Source organism: Oratosquilla oratoria, chromosome 37, assembly GCF_046742065.1.
Source record: "Oratosquilla oratoria isolate Oo_2021 chromosome 37, ASM4674206v1, whole genome shotgun sequence".
In the NCBI taxonomy this organism is placed as follows: Eukaryota; Metazoa; Arthropoda; class Malacostraca; order Stomatopoda; family Squillidae; genus Oratosquilla; species Oratosquilla oratoria.
Genome location: NC_134813.1, coordinates 24,461,752 through 24,482,241, shown reverse-complemented (window position 1 = coordinate 24,482,241; position 20,490 = coordinate 24,461,752).

Below are 20,490 nucleotides of genomic sequence, written 5' to 3'. Positions count from 1 at the left end.
TATTTGTATGTATGTATATATTCATGAATGTATATATGCATGCATGTATATATGTATGTATGTATGTATGAATGTATGAATATATACACCCATTATGTACACAACAACCAATACACATTTCCACACATATGCCACATGATCACACTGTCCGAACAAGAGCGAGATAAAGAAAAAAGAGAACAAAATAAAGAGCTCAGTTTAAGAGGAAGAGAGCCTTTACGAGACGGGAGGGCTATCATTTCTTCTTCATGACGTCATTCAAGATTCAAACTTTGGTGATATTTTATACACGTAAAGCAGCAGTCACTCCTTCACTCTCACACCCTCCACCTCTGGTTGCCCTTCCCCTCTCCCACGATCGTTTATGAAATCTTATATATATATATATATATATATATATATATATATATATATATATATATATATATATATGTGTTTGGTGTATTGTGTGTGCAGATATGTGTAACGTAAATTAACATGTTTATAAGTAAATACAGATGTATGTGTATGAACATGTGTATTTGTATGAGTATATGTGTTTGTATGTGCATGAATGTATGTATGTAGGTGGATGTGCGTATGCGTGTATGTATGCATATGCATATGTGTGTATATATGTATGTTTGTATGTATGCATGTATACATTATGTATGTGTGTATGTATGTTCATGTATACATTATGTATGTATGTATGTATATATAATATGCATGAATGTATGAACGTATATACTTACACATATGTATGCGTACATATATATGCTGTATGTATGAGTACACGTTTGTATAGCTGTGTGATTCACTATGGTCTTGGATCACGTGTTGGACTCGTGATCGACAGATATTTCCCTCCCGGAGGAGAGCTCAGAGCTCATGTATGACCGATCTATGGGTAATGCTGTGACCTTATACGCACACACACACCCAACTCCCCACCCACAAGAGTTGGAGTAACGACCCGCAGCGCAGCGATACTGAAATAATTTCAGCCCTGTGCGGGATTCGAACCCGGACCGCAGTAGTTGCAGCCGGGAACTCTACCTCTGCGCCACGAGTCGTGTGTGTGTGTGTGTGTGTGTGTGTGTGTGTGTGTATGTGTGTGTGTCTATGTGTGCGCGTACATTAAGTATCTATACGGTTATAGAGGTCAGCGCGGAATTACCTTTTGTATGATATTTTTCACTCGCTCATCTCTCATGTTCTTATTTACCAAAACACTCAGAAATACAAAGTTTTACAAAAATCTTTAATGTTACTGTTGGTCCATCAGCTCTGTGTTTTATATTACTTGTTTTCTAATCTATGTAATTTTAATTTTCATGAGCCTGCTCTGTTATTACCTTTGAAAGTGGAACCTCATTTTATCGTTACTTTCTTCCGTACAAATAATGTAGCCTGCCGTTAAAACGCATGCACACACACACATACACACACGCGCGTGCACACACACACACACGCACACACACACACATACACACACACGCACACACACACACACACACACACACACACACACACACACACACACACACACACACGTGCACTCACACACAAACACACACTTACGCACAAACACACACGTACACTTACACACACACACACACACACACATGCACACACACACAAACACACACACACACACGTGCACTCACACACAAACACACACTTACGCACAAACACACACGTACACTTACACACACACACACACACACACATGCACACACACACAAACACACGCAATCACACATACAGACACGAATCCACACACGTAAACACAATCACACAAAAACAAACGCACCGACCCATGGAAACAGACACACAAAAAACACAAACGAAAACAAACACAAACACATACACGGGAAAGAGAGACAAAGAGAAAGAGAGAAGAGAGAGAAAGAAAAATGAAGGAACGAAAGAAAACAGAAAAGAACGAACTAAAGAAAGAAAAAGAAATAAAAGAACGAACGAAAGAAAGGAAAAGAAAGAAGAACGAACGAAAGAAAGAAAAAGAAAGAAGAACGAACGAAAGAAAGAAAAAGAGAAAAGAACGAAAGAAAGAGAAAAAAGAAAAGAACGAACGAAAGAAAGAAAAATGAAAGAAAAGAACGAACGAAGGAAAGAAAAGAATGAACGAAAGAAAGGAAAGTACGAAAGAAAGAAAAGAATGAACGAAAGGAAGAAAAAGAACTAGCGAATGAAAGAAAAAAGTGAGAGCAAGAGAGAGAGAGCGAGAAATAAAATGAGGAAAATCGAGAGTAATGGCGGTCGCGCTAGTAGTATGAAACATTAGTTTATTCGTATATGTACGATGTCTATGGACGCTACATTCAGCGCTGGTACACAAATATTTTGCTCTTTATCCTCCAACAAATACAAAGTCATTCCGAGTTTTCTGTATTCTGAAGCACAAATTATTTCCACTCGCTTTCCATCCCAATTTCACACGTACTATTCAATTCCCTTGATCTACTATATACTCTCTACTCTTTCAACTCTTCTGTCAACCCAAGTATTACTCTCTCCACCTGCCCTCCCTAACTCTCCTCCACGTCTCCCCCTCTCCCTTCCCCCCCTCAACCCCCCTCCCCTCCACCTACCCTCATTACCTCTTCCCCTCCTCTACCTCCCTTTCCCCTCCCCCTATACCTCAGCAACTGCCTCCCCCTACCTCTCTCCTCCCCTCCTCCACCTCCCCTCACCCTCCACCTGCCCTCCACCTCCTTCCCCCTCCTCCACCTCCCCTACTCCTCCACCTCCTCTCCTCCTCTACCTCCCTTTCCCCTTCCCCTCTACCTACCCTCCTACCTCTCCCCTTCCCCTCCCCTCCACTCCTTCTTCCCCTCCCCTTCTCCTTCCTCCCCCTCCACCTACCCTACTTTTCTACCTCCCTTCCCTCTCTCCATTCACCTCCCCTCCACTTCTTCCCCTCCCTCTCTCCTTTCTCCCCCTCCATCTGCCCTCCCTACCTCTCCTCTGCCCCCTCCCCTCCTCCTCCACCTCCCCTCCTCCTCCACCTCCCCTCCTCCTCCACCTCCCCTCCATCTGTCCTCTCCTCCTCTCCACCTCCCCTCCCCTCTTCCTCCACCTTCCCTCCCCCTCTCCTCCTCCCCACCTCCTCTCCCCCTTCCCCTCCATCTACCCTCCCTACCTCTCCACCTCCCCTTCCCTTCTTCCTCCACCCCCTCTCCCCTACCCCCTCCACCTAACACACCTAACCCACCTAACTCTCCCCCTTCCCTCCCCCACCCTCTCTCCTCATCCTCATCCTCACCTCTCTCCCCACTCCCCTCCCTATATTCTCCTCCCCTTCCCCTCCCCCTTTCCCTCTCGTCCTCCACTCCCCATTCCACCTACTCTACTTACCCTCCCCCCTCCCCCACCCTCTCTCCTCATCCTCACATCCTCTCCCCTTCCTATACTCTTCTCCCCTCTCCCTCCCCCTCCCTCTTTCCCCTTCGCCCTCCCCTCTCCACTCCCCTCCCCCTCCCCCTCCACCTCATCTCCCCTTCACACCTCCTTGTTATTTCATTTATCCTTTCATCATTGGTTTTAATATTGACATTATTACTATTATCATTGTCTTTATATCTTAATTTATTGTTGATCTTTATTGTTGATACTATTATTAATTCTATCATTAATTTCACTACTGATTTTTTTATTTTTATTTTATTTTTTCTGTTCATCTATATTTTATTTTTGTGTGTGTGTGTGTGTGTGTGTGTGTGTGTGTGTGTGTGTGTGTGTGTGTGTGTGTGTGAGGCTCCAACGTTTCCTTACACTAAACCTCTCCTATCTTTGTATTACCTTATCAAATGTTTCTTCAGATAAGACAATGAGAGAAACATTCATTGCGTTCTGAGAGATAAAGTGAAGATTACATCACAGGCAGTGACATGATCTTGATAAATGTCTTTTTTTTTGTCTTTTGTTGAAAAGACAACATTATGTAGAGACGATTAAAAACAACTGTGAAGACGTTGAATGCAGTTAAGATGATAGGACTGACAAAATAGTCACATGTATTTCAGAGCCAGGTATTCTTTTTTGTTTTTTATCTAAAAAAAACAACAACAATGGTATTTAAATTTCATTAAGGATTTTCTTTATCACATGAGTATTGGTGGATAAGGTTTGGAGGGCTAAGATCGCTTTGCAAAAAGAGAGAGAGAGAGAGAAGAGATATCACTGCAAAAGAGAGAGAGAGAGAGAGAGAGAGAGAGAGAGAGAGAAAGAGATATCACTGTAAAAAAGAGAGAGAGAGAAGAGATATCACTGCAAAAAAGAGAGAAAGAGAGAGAGAGAGAGAGAAAAGAGCAAAGTTCACGTCCACTCTAACACTGATAACATTACATCATAAAGAAGCAAGACCACAAGGGAATATGATGCAGTGGAACCTTTACTGTCAATTGATTTGCTCTCTCCTCTGAAGGCCTCCAGAGGTCTGGGCTCCTCCTCTGAATTTCGTATCAGTCTGTGCAACCTTTATTTAAAACTAAACTTGACGAATTTCAGAGCCAAGTCCACCACACGGTTGACCTTGTTCTCTTGGTCAGAACTAATGCGGAAATTATCAAATGTCAACTTGTTTAGGTGCGTTTGGTATATATAGTATATACACATATATATTTTGTATCACACACACACACACGCACACACACACACACACACTAGACGAAACAATAGTGTGTGCAAAATCAATACACGAATGTAAAAGCAAATTAGACATGGCGAGATAAAAAAGACGAGACACTACGAGCGTAGCCCCCCTTCCCGTGAGATACAGCTAGGTAAATACATACTAAACAGAACTAATGTGGATCTAATGTAAATAGCAAACTAAAAGATAAACAGGAAATAGTGAGACTACGCCAAGCGAATACGGAATACACAGAAGATATTGAAATGGCTGAAGTCATGAGCAAACATTTCAAGTCTGTTTTCATTAGAGAAAAAATACAACATTGGGATGAAGGGAGAGAAGCGAAATCCCCACCACCCCACCCCATGAGGAAAATGATAGTAACACGGCAAGAAATAATGGATCAAATAATAAACCTTGATATCAGAAAATCGCACGGCCCGGATGGAATAGCAAATTGGACATCAAAAGAATGTTATGAAAGACTAACAGACATAATATATAGAATAATAAGTTGCTCGCTCATAGAAGGAAGAATACCAGAAGATTAGAAAAGTGCTGATATCGTACCAATTTATAAAGGAGGAAATAAGGAAGACCCAACAAATTACAGACAGGTTTCCCTTACAAGGACGGTAGCTAAAATTTGTGAAAAAGTTATAAAGAGTAGATGGATAAAACATCTGGAGAACAATATACTAAATACGAGACATTATTACTATTATTGATCTGTTTTTATTCAAGCCTGCTAGATATGATACAATAGATGGATGGGCTGATTGTGCTTTCCTATATCTACAAAAAACTTTCGATAAAGTCCCTTACAAAAAAATATTAAGAAAACTGGAAACCATACGAAGGATACAAGGTAAACTATTGAAATGGATGGAGGACTTTTGTATGGAAGTAAAAATGAGGGTAGTGCTTAGAGATAAGAGTTCTACTTGGGAGGAAGTAATTAGTGGAGTTCCACAAGGATCAGTATTGGCTCCAATAATGTTTGACAAGGACGAGGGTAGGGTGTGAAATGTTACTAGAGCTTCTTTACAGATGATACAAAATTATTAAAGAAATTCAATACTAAAACGGACTGTAACTCACTACAGAGAGATCTGAACAGGGTCTGGGAATGGAGTCAGAAGTGGGAAGTGAACTTTAACATTAAGAAATATAGCATAATGGGATTTGGAGAAAGTAAAAAAAGGATATCAGGACAACATGAAATTGGTCAAAAGGAAGTAAAGAAAGTGAGATCTGAAAAAGACCTGAGGGTAATCATCACAAAATATATGTCCCCTGACAAACATATAAACAAAATTGTCGGCGAAACCTATAACTTGCTCAGATCAGTAAAAGTGGGTTTTCCTTACTTAGATGAAAAAATGCTAAAGACAATACTAGTCACACTGATATGACCTAAACTGGAGTAAGCAGCGACACTATGATCGCCCAGTACTAAAAAGATTGAGAGAATCCAGAGGGCGACTATGAAGATGACGTCAACACTATCAAAACTTTAATATGAAGAAAGATTGTCAAACCTTGAACTACCGACTCTGGAACAAAGAAGAGAAAGAGGTGACTTATTGACCATCTACAGAATTATGAGAGGTGTGGAAATCCTTGATGACTTGCTAAATTGGGATAAGAGAAACACAAGAGAAATGGAAGAAAACTCAGAAAGGCCAGTTATACAAGAAACCTAAAAAAAAAACTTCCCCACAAAGAGGTGGATTTATGGAACATTATATATTTATATATATATATATATGTGTGTGTGTGTGTGTGTGTGTGTGTGTGTGTGTGTGTGTGTGTACACACACACATATACAAAGTGGGAGTGTAGTGGGCGAGCGGGCCAGGGCGATGGCGTATGAAGGTGTGTAGCTGCATGAATGGATGGCGGTCACACTAGTGACAACACGTGACGTCAGTAAAGGTATAATGTGGTCTTAAATTCCCGTGTGTGTGTGTGTGTGTGTGTGTGTGTGTGTGTGTGTGTGTGTGTAAGTGTGTGATTCACCATTGTCTTGGACCACGTGTTGGACTCATGATCGTCAGCTATTTCCCTCCCGGAAGAGAGCTCATATATGAACGATCTATGAGTAATGCTGTGACCTTATACTCACACACACACCCAACTCCCCGCCCACTAGAGTTGGAGTAACGACTCGCAGCACAGCCGTAATGGCGGCCGCGAATGCTACCACTGCGCCGTCAAGTTGTGTACATATATACGTGTGTGTGCGTGCGTACATGCGTCTTTGTGTATGCGTGCGCACATGCAGATGAATGTGCGTATGTACGTGCGTGTGTATGCAGCATACTCACACGTATATCCTTACATACATGGATATACAAACAAAATTAAAATGCAGATATAAACATAAATACACATATACACACATACATACATCATATACATCCACATGCGTATTTTAACCATACTTTACATAAATCATTACTTGAAATGGCCCAAACATTCTCGGAAGAGCTCATCATTATAATTATTCGAAAAGCTTTGATTTCAGGCAACCCCTAATCAATGAACACATTTTGTGGAATCGTAGACCAAACCAGGCAGATAACATTCCCAGCCTTATCGATAATTCTAGCTATCGTTTTATCTCATGGTAGATCGTCATCGCGCTCCAATATTACTTTGTGATTTCATACTAAATTAGAGCTTCATTACGTTGCGACCATGTAGTACTCTCAGTTCTCAATGGGGGGGAGGGGGAGGGGGGTTTGACTGCCCCGTGGTACCTCGGGGTACCCTGGATGCGGCCGCTACTGTACGGTACGATAAATGTTTGATCTCAGGGTCGGAACAGAACAAGTTGGATACATGGAAAAGTCAGATCACGTGAAATGTCAGAAAGTTTAATTTTGTTCCTAATCGTTTTGTAATGATGTGGGGGAGTGAGGTGGGGGGGAGGGGGGCTGGGGAGCGGGGGGGGGGATCCTGTAGTGGTTGTTATTGTAGTTTCGGGGTTGTGGCCAGAGTAGGTTTCTTCGTGAAAGGGTTGTTATTGTGATGTGCGGAGTTGTTATTGTGAAAAAGAGTGGTTTTACTTTTCAACGTACGTAGGGGGGGGGGAAGTTATCATTATTATTTTTTAGATAAAAAAAAATATGTATTACAAAAAAAAAAAATCAAGGATGACCTGAAACTGAACTATCATGCTGTACCTTTGATTACAAAAATAAGAAATAAAATAAAGAATATTGTACAAAACAAGAAAAATATATACTCAAGAACGAAAGATGCACTTGCATGAATTCAACACACCGCGGGTCACTTACAAATGTCCTTCATTACGCATACGAGGAAAACATGCAATTAGATTTGTTTAGAGAATATTTTAAACACTTTTTACCCACTTTGCTATAGCTTTTTCTATATATTTTTTCAGGGCAAAAACTAGACGATTTTATTCATTAAAGACTATATATATGCATATATATATATATATATATATATATATACACATATATATATATATGTTGAAATATGTAAGACAGATGAGTGGATGGGTGGTGAGATAAACACAGGGAACCGTTTAGGGATTTATTCTGACGTTTCGTCCTTACCAGAGTACTTCTTCAGAGTACTTCTTCAGTAATCTGAAGAAGTCCTGGTGAGGACGAAACGTCAGAATAAATCCCTAAACGGTTCCCTGTGTTTATCTCACCACCCATGCACTCATATATATATATATATTATATATATATATATATATATATATATATATATATATATATATATATATATATATATATTACAATATAATATATATTACAAGGGTGCAACTCGTAACACTTGTGTTGGAATTTCATAATTTTTATTAAACTTTAACATAACGAAATTAGGAAGAGTCCAACTATTGCTATGAGCTCCATTGTACAGTGAGGCCAACTAGCAATCACATTTGCCCTTTGTGACTGAATAGCCAAGGTCTTTAACCAACATTAATAATCATTTTGATCGACCCCGGGATTGCGACTTCACCTAACCTTACTTAACCTAAGCCAACCTTACCTGACCTAAGCTAAAGTAACCTAACTTAACCTAACCTAACATAACCTGACCTAAGGCAACTTTACCTGACCTAAGCTAAACTAACCTAACTTAACCTAACCTAAACTTACCTCACCTCACCTCACGCTATCTAACCTAATCTAACCAAACCTTGCCTGACCTAAGACAACCTGATCTGACCTAAACTAAACTAACCTAACTTAGCCTAACTTAACATAGCCTAACCTAACCTAACCTAACCTAACCTTACTTCACCTCACGTCCTCTAATCTAACCTAACCTTACTTCACCTCACGTCCTCTAACCTAATCTAACCTACCCTAACCTAACCTAACCTTAATTCACCTATCCTAACCTAACCTCACTTCACCTCACCTTATCTCACTTCATCTTTTCCCACCTCACCTTACCTAACTTCACCTAACCTAACCTAACCTTAACCTAACTTAACCTCACTTCACCTCACCTCACATCATCACTTCCCACCTCACCTTACCTTACCTAGCCTAGCCTATCCTCACCTAACCTAACTATACTCTTACCTCACTTCACCTTAACTCACCTGACCTAGCCTAACTTAACCTAACCTAACCTAATTTAGCCTAATCTAACCTAATGTAACCTAGCCTAGCCTAGCCTAACCTAATCTAACCTAACCTTACCTTACTAACCTAACCTAACCAGACCTAACCTAACCAGACCTAACCTAACCTAGCCCAACCCAACCTAACCTACCTAATCTTACCTAATCCAACCTAACCTAACCTACCCTAAACTAACCTAACCTGGGAACAACTGAAAGCAACCAACCCAAAGCAACCAAACCCAAGAGAACCCAACCCAAACGGTATTCGATTCACAATGTAAAAAAAAAAAATGAAAACAAATTCAATCCAATACGCAATGAAAAACAATGAAGGTAGCAAATAAAATAACGCGAAAAGATCATGTATACATGATTCTGCCCGATGTAAAACAGACTTAAAAGAAAGATTTTATAAAACAAATTTGAATGCTAAAATGTGAATGCTGAAACACGGAGCGAGAGAAATTATTATTTTTCGTTTTTAATGAAGATGGCATAGTTTTCAACATTAAAATGGTGGCTGGTGGTGTTACGGCAAGAGGCGCTTAACTACATACGATGTCATTATCTTTGTCCTCTGTATTTGGATACTAGAACATTAAGTCAAAGAATTTGCAGGAGTAAGTACATACATACATACATACATACATACATACATGCATTCAATACATACATTACATACATACATGCATACATACATACACACATACATGCATACGTACATAAGTACATACATACAAAGATATTTACGCACATATACATACATGTATAATATATATATATATATATATATATATATATATATATATATATACCCATCCATACATATATACATACATACATACATACATACATTCGTACATACATGCAAACAAGAGGGCTCTTTACCCCATATAAGGAGTGATGGTCAAGTCAAACTATAATATATATATTAGGAAATAGTCCTGCCATTCCGATGATGTATGATAGTTGTAACCATTAAAAGTGAATTTACATGACAGCGGTAAAGCACATCAGATGTTTTCTTCTTCTTCTTCTCCTTTCTCTTCGTCTTCTTCTTCATCTTCTCTTCCTTATTTATTCTTATCTTTCATCTTCTTATTCTTTTTCTTATTCTTCGTCGTCTTATTCTTCTTCCTCTTCTTCTTCGTCTTCTTCCTCTACTTGGTTTTCTTCTTTTCTTCTTCTTCTTTTCTTCTTCTTCTTCTTCTTTTCTTCTTCTTCTTCTTCTTTCACATCCATTCCTCTTCTTCCTGTTTCTTCGTCTTCTCTCTCTTCTTTATCATTTTCTCCTCTTCCTTTCCAGGTTTCTCTGTCTACTTCTTTTCCTTTACTTCCTTCTTATTTTCCTTCTTATCGTTGTACTCCTCCTTCTCCTCCTCCTTCTCTTCCTCCTTCTCCTCCTCCTTCTCCTCCTCCTCCTTCCTATACTTCTCAGTCTTCTTCTCTTCTCTTCTTCCTTCTCCTCCTCCTACTCTTCTTCCCATCCTCTTTTTTTTTTTTTTTTAGTCTATTCCTTTTCCTCTCCTACTCCAATTTTGGTGTGCTGGTACCCTCACGGATCTGAGTCACGCATTTGTTTTGGGGGGGGGTGAGGGAGGCGGTGAATAATCTTCACAGAAAAATGCTAATCACTTGGTTTTTTCTATCTTTACTTTCTGCTATACTCCTTAAGTCTCTCCTTTACCACCACCTCTGTGGCCTCACCTCTTCGGCGCGATATTGTCCCCCGAGGATAGAAGCGATGGTTATTGGTGACGAAATACATCTCTTTGCCTTCATCTCCTCATTCTCCTCCTCCCTTTCCTCCTCCTCCTCCCTCTCCTCCTCCTCTTTCTCCTTATGTTCTTCCTACTCTTCTTACTTCTCCAGTATCTACTTCCTCTCCTCCTCCCCTCCTCCTCCTCCTCCTCCTCCTCCTCCTCCTCCTCCTTACGTTTACTTATATCTCCTCTTTCTTCGTATTTTTTTCTCTTCCTCTTCCTCTTTTCATCTTGTTAATGTTACAACTTCCGTGAGACCAAGCGAAAACCGTTACATTTTTTCTAACGGCCGTTAACGGTCACGTGTGAACAAGAGTCTTCGTCCAGGAGGTCGGGATTCCAGAGACTCTGCCTGTTGTCCCCGAAATGGTGCCCACGGCAGAAGCTGCGATCTATAATACATGTGTATCGACCCTTGGAGATGCGGTTTCGGCGAAGACTACCTTCCTGAGGACGCTCTCTCCTGATGTCAGCTGTGGGAACCGTCACGTCGATTGAATTACTAAACTTAGTGGATTAGAGATTAGCTGCTATCGAAACAAACCCCTCTTCGTCTCCGTAGCGGGCCTTTTCGGTTGTATTCAGACGAATATATCGCCACTTAGAGCGCCGTCTTCGGTAAGTATAACCATCACTGTGGCGGTATTTTGTCAATTCAAGCCAATTTGACGATATTCATACAATCATTACCTAACCCAACCAAGCCTAACCCAACCTAACCCAACCTAGCCTAAACCAACGCAGCCCAACCCACCTCGATCTAACCCAACCCAACCAAATCCAAACCAGTCCAGCCCAATTTAAACCAACCAAGATGAACCCAACCCAACCTAACACTGCTCATACCAATCTAATCCAACCCAACCCAATCCAACCCAATACAACATGACATAACATAACACAACCCATCCCCAACCAAGTACAGCCTAACTCAACCCAATCCAACCCCATCCCCAATACAAATATTAACCCCAGCCCACCCCAACCCAACCCAACCCAACCCAATCAACCACACCCAGTCCCTACCACCTTTCAAGGGGTGTTCGTTTCAGAATACACACATCCTACACAATCAAAAGCAAGTAATTTCATGTACAATTTTTTAATCGAAAATTGCACTTGTCTAAGCATAAACAAGAATGCCTTTCACGTACATCTCTAAGCTGACGCTGGCCTCTAATTTCTAGATTATTGTGCAGACTTCCTAGACAGACCATTACCCGGTCTCACTAATTCCAATCCACTACTTTACCTTAGAACGAGATAATCAACATTTTTACCCCAAATTTAATCATCTTCGTCTAACATACAGGTATCAATCTAGAATTTTTATTATTTGGGGAGATTTACCCTATTCCCCTATGTATAAGTCTTACCACTTAATTTGGGGGTAAGCTTTAGTTGAACGACAGGGTCAGAAGAGAGCAATTACACAAGTAATCATACTGTTGGTTATTTAGTAGAGCATCTAAGATTGTTTAGTAAAGAGTGATGATAACCACGTTAAGCAAATGAATGAAGAATATATATGTATATGCTTACACACATGCACATTTGCATATGCACGCACGCACATGCACACACCTCGTGACACAGGGGTTAGAGTTCCCTGCTGCCACTACGGCGGTCCGGGTTCGAATCCCGCCCAGGGGTGAAATAATTTCAGTATCGCTGCGCTGCGGGTCGTTAGTCCAACTCTCGTGGGCGGGGAGTTTTTTGTGTGCGTGTAAGGTGACAGCATTACCCATAGATCGGTCATATATGAGCTCTGAGCTCTCTTCCGGGAGGGGAATAGCTGTCGATCACGAGTCCAGCACGCGATCCAAGACCAAGGTGAATCATATACACACACACGCGCGCGCGCGCACACACACACACACACACACACACATATATACTTATACACACACACACACACACACACACACACACACACACACACACACACACACACACACACACACATACATTGAAGACCTCTAATGGTGAACATACATGATGAACATCATCTTTACATTAATTATGTTCTTCATTAAGTTCTGTAAATGTTGAATACAGTTCCATAAATGTTCAACACAGAATCTTTCCAAGAACAAAACAACTCCTAACTCATAAGACATAACATTTTTATTTCTGGGATATATGTGATGTTTACGCACCTTTGCCCTTTGTGTTTTGGTATTCATGAAAATATCAGTCTCCGATGACTATTTAAGGGGATCGAACTCGAGATTTTGTTATCACGAATCAAGATCGGATGTCAGCACACCTCAGCCAAGGACAATCCGGTTTCAAAATCTTGTTCATCTTTTCTTTAAGAAATTTTATTTTGAGATGATCAGAGGAGAGAACTCACTCCCTGGCAAGCAGTTTTCAGAAATTCATAATAGTAGTTCTTAGTTCTTACCTTTTTTTTTTTTTTTTTTTTTTTTAATTAAACCAAGGAAGAAAAGTGGCGTAAGTCATAAAAAATTCTCTCTCTCTCTCTCTCTTTCTCTATCTCTTTTTGCACTGTCGGCGGTGGATACCACTTGCCATTGTATTTATGTTTTCTATGTCTGTCCATGTATGTATGTATGTATATATATATATATATATATATATATATATATATATATATATAGATATATATATAGATAAATAGATAAAAAAAGAAAGATTAATATAAATATATATATATATATATATATATATATATATTTATATATATATATATATATATATATATATGGTTAAATTTAATGGCAAGGTTATTATTGCAGAGTTTTTTATCTGCCTTTTCTCTTTCTCTGAGAATCTTTTTCCCTTCCACGGGAAGTTGTCTTATAATGTCACCATATGACATTGTTTTGTAAGTTACTTTGGGCATGGATTTACCAAAGTGAAAAACTGGCCAGAACGCGTTTTCACACCACTTAGTGCTTCATCAGTGGCTAGAGTGTGAATATCTGATTGAATTTTTGTGTTTATATACTATTAGTGTTGGTCTGATATTTCATTTTTGAGGCTTCTTATTAGTATATAAACACAAAAATTCAATCAGATATTCACACTCTAGCCACTGATGAAGCACTAAGTAGTGTGAAAACGCGTTCTGGCCAGTTTTTCACTTTGGTAAAGCCATGCCCAAAGTAACTTACAAAACAATGTCATATGGTGACATTATAAGACAACTTCCCGTGGAAGGGAAAAAGATTCTCAGAGAAAGAGAAAAGGCAGATAAAAAACTCTGCAATAATAATCTTGCCATTAAATTTAACCAAACATGCTTGAGAGAAAATCTCCTGCCCATATATACAATGAATATATATATATATATATATATATATATATATATATATATATATATATATATATATATATATATATGTATGTATGTATATTTGTGGGTGTCTATACATAGTTATTTATATAGATAGATATTGCCACAGTAATATATTTCTATCTTCCGTCACACGCACATACGCACACGAGTATGTACATACCGTATATATTATATGAAAATCATATACATATATAGGACCCTTTGTCTGCGTACTCTCCTTGTTTACCTGTCCCTATATTCAGTTCCTTGCACCTGTGTCAAAGTATATGAAAGATAATAGTTTGTAGAAAGAATCGAAATCTGAGAATGTTACATGGGTGATGATGATGATGGTGACGTTGCTGCTGCTGATGATGATGATAGTGATGCTGCTGCTGCTGATGATGATAGTGATGCTGCTGCTGATGGTGATGCTGCTGCTGCTGATGATGATGGTGATGCTGATGCTGCTGATGACGATGGTGATGCTGCTGCTGTTGCTGATGATGATGATGGTGATGCTGCTGCTGATGATGATGATGGTGATGCTGCTGTTGCTGCTGATGATGATGGTGATGCTGATGCTGCTACTGATGATGATGGTGATGCTGATGGTGCTAATGACGATGGTGATGCTGCTGCTGCTGATGATGATGGTGATGCCGATGCTGCTGATGACGATGGTGATGCTGCTGCTGCTGCTGATGGTGATGATGATGCTGATGTTGATGGTGATAATGAAGGTGTGGGAACGCTCGATGCAATAGAGCATCCAGCCGCCAGAGGCCGCTGGAAGCGAAGCCGGGACGGGCGCAGCCCGGGGCTAGTATTAGTATAATGAAATATTATTCTATTGGTCTCCTGTTAACAAGGATGCATATTGCGTGTGTGTGTGCGTGTGCGTGCACGCTTGTACTGTAAGACCCAATAAAAATATTTAAATCTCATCATTACAAATACGAAAGTGGGTTTTACTTTCTATACCACATGTTGGTGATACTGTACAAGTGTCAGGATAATAGGATCCAAACAATACAGAACATGGTTCCTCCCTTGTGTGGGGGGCCTCTTCCATCAACAATGAGCTTACGAAAGTAAAACATTTGGCAGTGCATTATATATCAAAGAAGGCTTGGAGATCCTTTTGTGTTGGAGGTTTCTGTCTCGCATGGGAAGTTGAGGGTGGGCTTTCCTGGAAGGGAGGAGGAGGAGGAAGGAGGACAAAGAAGAATGACGTAATAATGAATGAGGTTTGCATAAAGGTAATTGAGGTATTATGTTATGGCGTTAGGGTTTTGTCTAAAGTTACATTGAGGTTATTGAATACGTGTTGAGACTTCTCGAAAGCGTTTTATCTTTGTAATTGTCTTTTGAGAAGTGAACCAATGCTTTGATCTTGGCGTTAAGGTGTTCAAGAATGCCATAATTGTGCGGAGAAGGTATTTTTGAATTGTTTCAAGAAAGATGTATATAAAAAAAAATCATACCCCTCCTAAACGCATCTAGAATACAAAATCTAGAAACCGATGAAAAGCTTAGACCAATCCTTCATCCAAAACGCTTGAAAGCCACAAATATTCTAGAAGCATTGCGCGATCATGTCAACTATAACGATACTACTCAACTGGTTGGGTTCCTTGAATTCCCACTGGTGGGTTGACTATTAGTGAATTAAAGCAGAATTTATTCGCTTCACACTAAAGTCTGTACGCTTCAAGGAGTCCGTTCAGGATGTGGACTACGTTATGCAATGAGCAATTTTATTCATTCACTCATTTATTTTTTGTATATAGTAAAGGAAGTTGTATAATACAACGAGTATCACTTTTTAGGATTGTGATAACGATTAGCTATATCCCCACCCCACCTGTGACATCGATGACACCTCGACGTGGCAGGATGGCGGGGGAGAAAAAGCGCTGTTGCCACGTCTCGTCATAGAATTGATCCAAATCATTGTTATGATCCTAAAATGTAATTCTCATTGTACTCTTACAGCTTCCTCTATTATATACAAAATAGGGTAAAAACAATTCAAATGGCACATAGATGAGAAATAAGAAAGAGAGACAGAGAGAGAAGAGAAGAGGAGAGAGAGAAGAGGAGAGAGAAAGGGAGAGAGGGGCATGTACTAAGGTTGATTTGACAGATTGGCTAGTAGTAAATCATGACGTATGGTACATACTGAACGGACTCCTTACAGCGCACAGGCTAAATTGTATGCAGTCACTATTCCATGTCGCTTTAACCACACTACTAAGCATATCCTGTCGTATGGACACACGCAACCCAAACTGAAAACTGTAAGAAATTACAAGACCACATGGGTAAGTGATATGCAGAGCTTATAAGGAATGCAAGACATTTCCAACCCAAAAGAGGAGAATAAAATCGACTGGCAAACGTTATTGAAGAAACCGTGACGCCCGACATAAAGTATAAAAAATGTCTCCGTGAGAAACTGGAAGGTGTTTAAAAAAAAAAAAAAGGGCTCCGTGAGAGATTGGACGACGTTTGAGACAAAAAAAAAAAAAAAAAAAAAAAAAAAATCCGTGAGAGACTGGAAGACGTTTAATTTAACCAACGTTTAAGAGAATTTCTCTGAGGTTGAGAAGCAAATGTCACGCAAAAGGCCACTGCGATCGTGTTGTGGAAGGAGAGTTACATGTGTACACAACATATTCGCTTTCACAAGCACGTTATTGTGTATGTGTGTAAATGAACGTATGTATGTATAGTTGTGTGTGTAAGTGCGTGTTTGCGTATGTGTGTGTGCGCGTGCGTGTATGTGTGTGTGTGCGCGTGCGTGTATGTGAATGTTTGTGTGTGCGCGTGCGTGTATGTGTGTGTGTGCGCGTGCGTGTGTGTGTGTGTGTGTGTGTGTGTATATTTGTGCTCGAACACGAACGTACCCATGTGGTGTAACAATCCACAAAGATCCCATATTTGAGACAAAAAAAGTAACACGTTATTACTCTCGCTGACAAAAAAAGAAAAAAGAGTTACAGAGTTGTAACCTTTGCCCGTTGTGTAAGACATCCAGGCTCAGTCCCGAATGGTACTAATTCCTGCCGCTCACCTCAGCGCTTGCGGAGCAAAAAATTTCTTATGATTTGCGGAGTGACGGTCCCTTGCTGAAATCAGCTTAGATCAGCACTTCAGTCCCGGACCACGTTGCCACTGTTCTGACTTCAGCATTTCAGGTGAATAAGATTCTTATTCAGAATTGTGTGTGTGTGTGTGTGTGTGCGTTTCACCATGGTCTTGGATCACGTATTGAACTCGTGATCAACAGTTCTTACCCTACCAGAAGAGAGCTCAGAGTTCATTTATGACTGATCTATGGGTAATGCTGTGACCTTACACGCACACACACACCCAACTCCCCGCCCACGAGAGTTGGAGTAATGACTCGCAGCGATACTGAAATTTCAGCCCAAAGCGGTATTCGAACTCGGACCGCTGTAGCAGCGGTTGCGAACGCTACCACTGCGCCGTCGAGTGTGTGTGTGTGTGTGTGTGTGTGTGTGAGTGTGTGTGTGTGTTTGTGTGTGCGTGCGTTGGTGCGTATGTGTACGTATGTGCATTGGAACTGGTTCGTTGAGTTATTAGTGTTAGTTGCTTCACTTAAAAGAACGATGCAAAAATAGAAAAATGGATGCATAAGTACATAGATAAATGAATAAGTGAATTAATGAATATATAGAAAATGAAAAATCAAACAAATAAACAAGTAAATCAGTAGGAATACCCAAATGAAAAAAAAGGTAATTGAATGATAAAACAAAAATGCGTTGATTAATTTGTTAATTATGATTTCATTGATTAATTAATTAATCAATTAATAAGATCCCCAAGTGTCACAGGGGTCATCCAGTTGCTTAACCTCTTAAATACAGGTCAAATTCTCGCGGCTGCCTGATGTACGATGATTCGGCGATGCACCACAATACTCGCGTCATAAAATATAAAGTTCCAGCTGTATTACTCGTTCTATTTCACTCTGAATATTAATAACCACAGAAAATATGACCAAGCCAGTTCACAGAATATGGGGGTCACCCAGCTACAACTACGAAATAAATATAATCAAGAATCCGACGACGGAATCTTCGTATACCCACTCACATCTCATGGCGCCTCCATAGGCATCATCGTATGGAAAGGGTTAATGACAAAAGACGGTTCATGCTACAGACACCAGTCGCCACCGCCCCCTACATCACCGTAGGCAGACACCTTTCACAGACATATATATATATATATATATATAATATATATATATATGCAAAGTAGACCACTTGGAAAAAGAAACTAACGAAGCAGAGCGCTTTCGTATATTACATCTTCTGCACTGAAGATGTAATATACGAAAGCGCTCTGCTTCGTTAGTTTCTTTTTCCAAGTGGTCTACTTTGCATAAGTGAACACACGTACCCGTGTTATTATCATATATACATACATATATATATATATATATATATATATATACTGTATTACGTGTACTTTACAGGGAGAGAATCAAATATCTGTTTCCGCTTTGTGAATATACATCGAAAGCTGTAAATCTTATGTGTGTGATTCATCATTGTCTTAGATCACGTGTTGGACTCGCGATTGGCAGCTATTTCCCTCCCAGAAGAGAGCTCAGAGCTCATATATGACCGATCTATGGGTAATGCTGTCACCTTACACGCACACACACACCCAACTCCCCGCCCACGAGAGTTGAAGTAACGACCCACAGCGCAGCGATACTCATATTATTTCAGCCCTGGTCGTGTGTGTGTGTGTGTGAGTTTGTGTGTGTGTGTGTGTGTGACTGTAGGTGTGCATGCGTTGGTGTGTGTGTGTACGTGTATATATATATATATATATACACACACACACGCACACACACACATATATATATATATACACACACACACACACACACACATATATATATATATATATATATATATATATATTCTGGATGAGGGGACGGAGAGGGGGGGCGCCGAATTTATGAAGCGGCCTTGCTGTGGATGTGATGTGTCTTGCGACACTGTTTCTGACCCAGGGCAGTGGACAGGATGCAGGGATGACCCGTCATCCAGGAGGTGCCAAGATAAGAGGGAGGGAGGAGGGTGGAGGGGAGTGAATTATGTAGGGAATGGAATGGGTGGGAGTGGTTTCTATGCCTTTTTGGCTACCCCCCGTGTAAGGGGGGAAAAGCCTTTGGTATATGTATGTATGCATATATATATATATATATATATATATATATATATATATATATATATATGTATATATATGTATATATATATAACTCGTGGGTGTTTCATGCGTACATTCGGTGTACTGTAGGAGTGTGTGTGTATGTGTGCGTGTGTGTGTGTAGAATTTAATGTTACTGATATGGATTCTAGTTTACCGTACTTCTATCCTTGGTCTCCTGTTATGTGGTTATCCCGTAGATAGTGCAAAGGATAGGAATGGATAGGAGAGGAGAGGATAGGAGACGAGGGTGTGGGTGGAAAGGATGGTGTGGGTGGGAGGGGGAGGCAGTGGGGAGGTTATGTACGAGAGCGTGGGAAGACAGAGGATATGGAGGAGGAGAAGGAGGAGGAAGAAGGAAGTGAATAAGTTGGAAGAAAGTTTGCAAGCGAAGAAGAGGAAGATAAAAAATAAATGTATGGAAGCTGTTTTTATCTCTCCGACTGTTTTTACGTTTCTTGTGTAACGATTGATAAAATAAGTTTCTGTTCCAGACTTGTTTCTATGTTTGGTCCTAAGCTCGAGTGACCTTGAGGTTGAAGAGGAAATGTATTTCATTTTGGATTTAGAAATTATAGATGGGTTTAGTGTAGTTTATTTTGGTTTTTAGACATTAAAGATGGGTTTAGAAATGTATGTACAAACGTACGGATAAATCTAAACGGGCATAGAAATCTAGAGGAGGAATAGAATTTATGACTAAACCATAGAACATTATAGAACATGGAGTTGTATTATTGCGTGTTTTTGTACATTGCTAAAGAGAAAATGTACAACATGTACAATGCAGTGTAAAAATAAATGCGGAAATAATATATACAAGCATAATTCGGTTTAACGTTGCGAACTTCTCCTACTAGGAGGCAAGGATGGTGCCCCTTTCCAGAGGACTTCGTT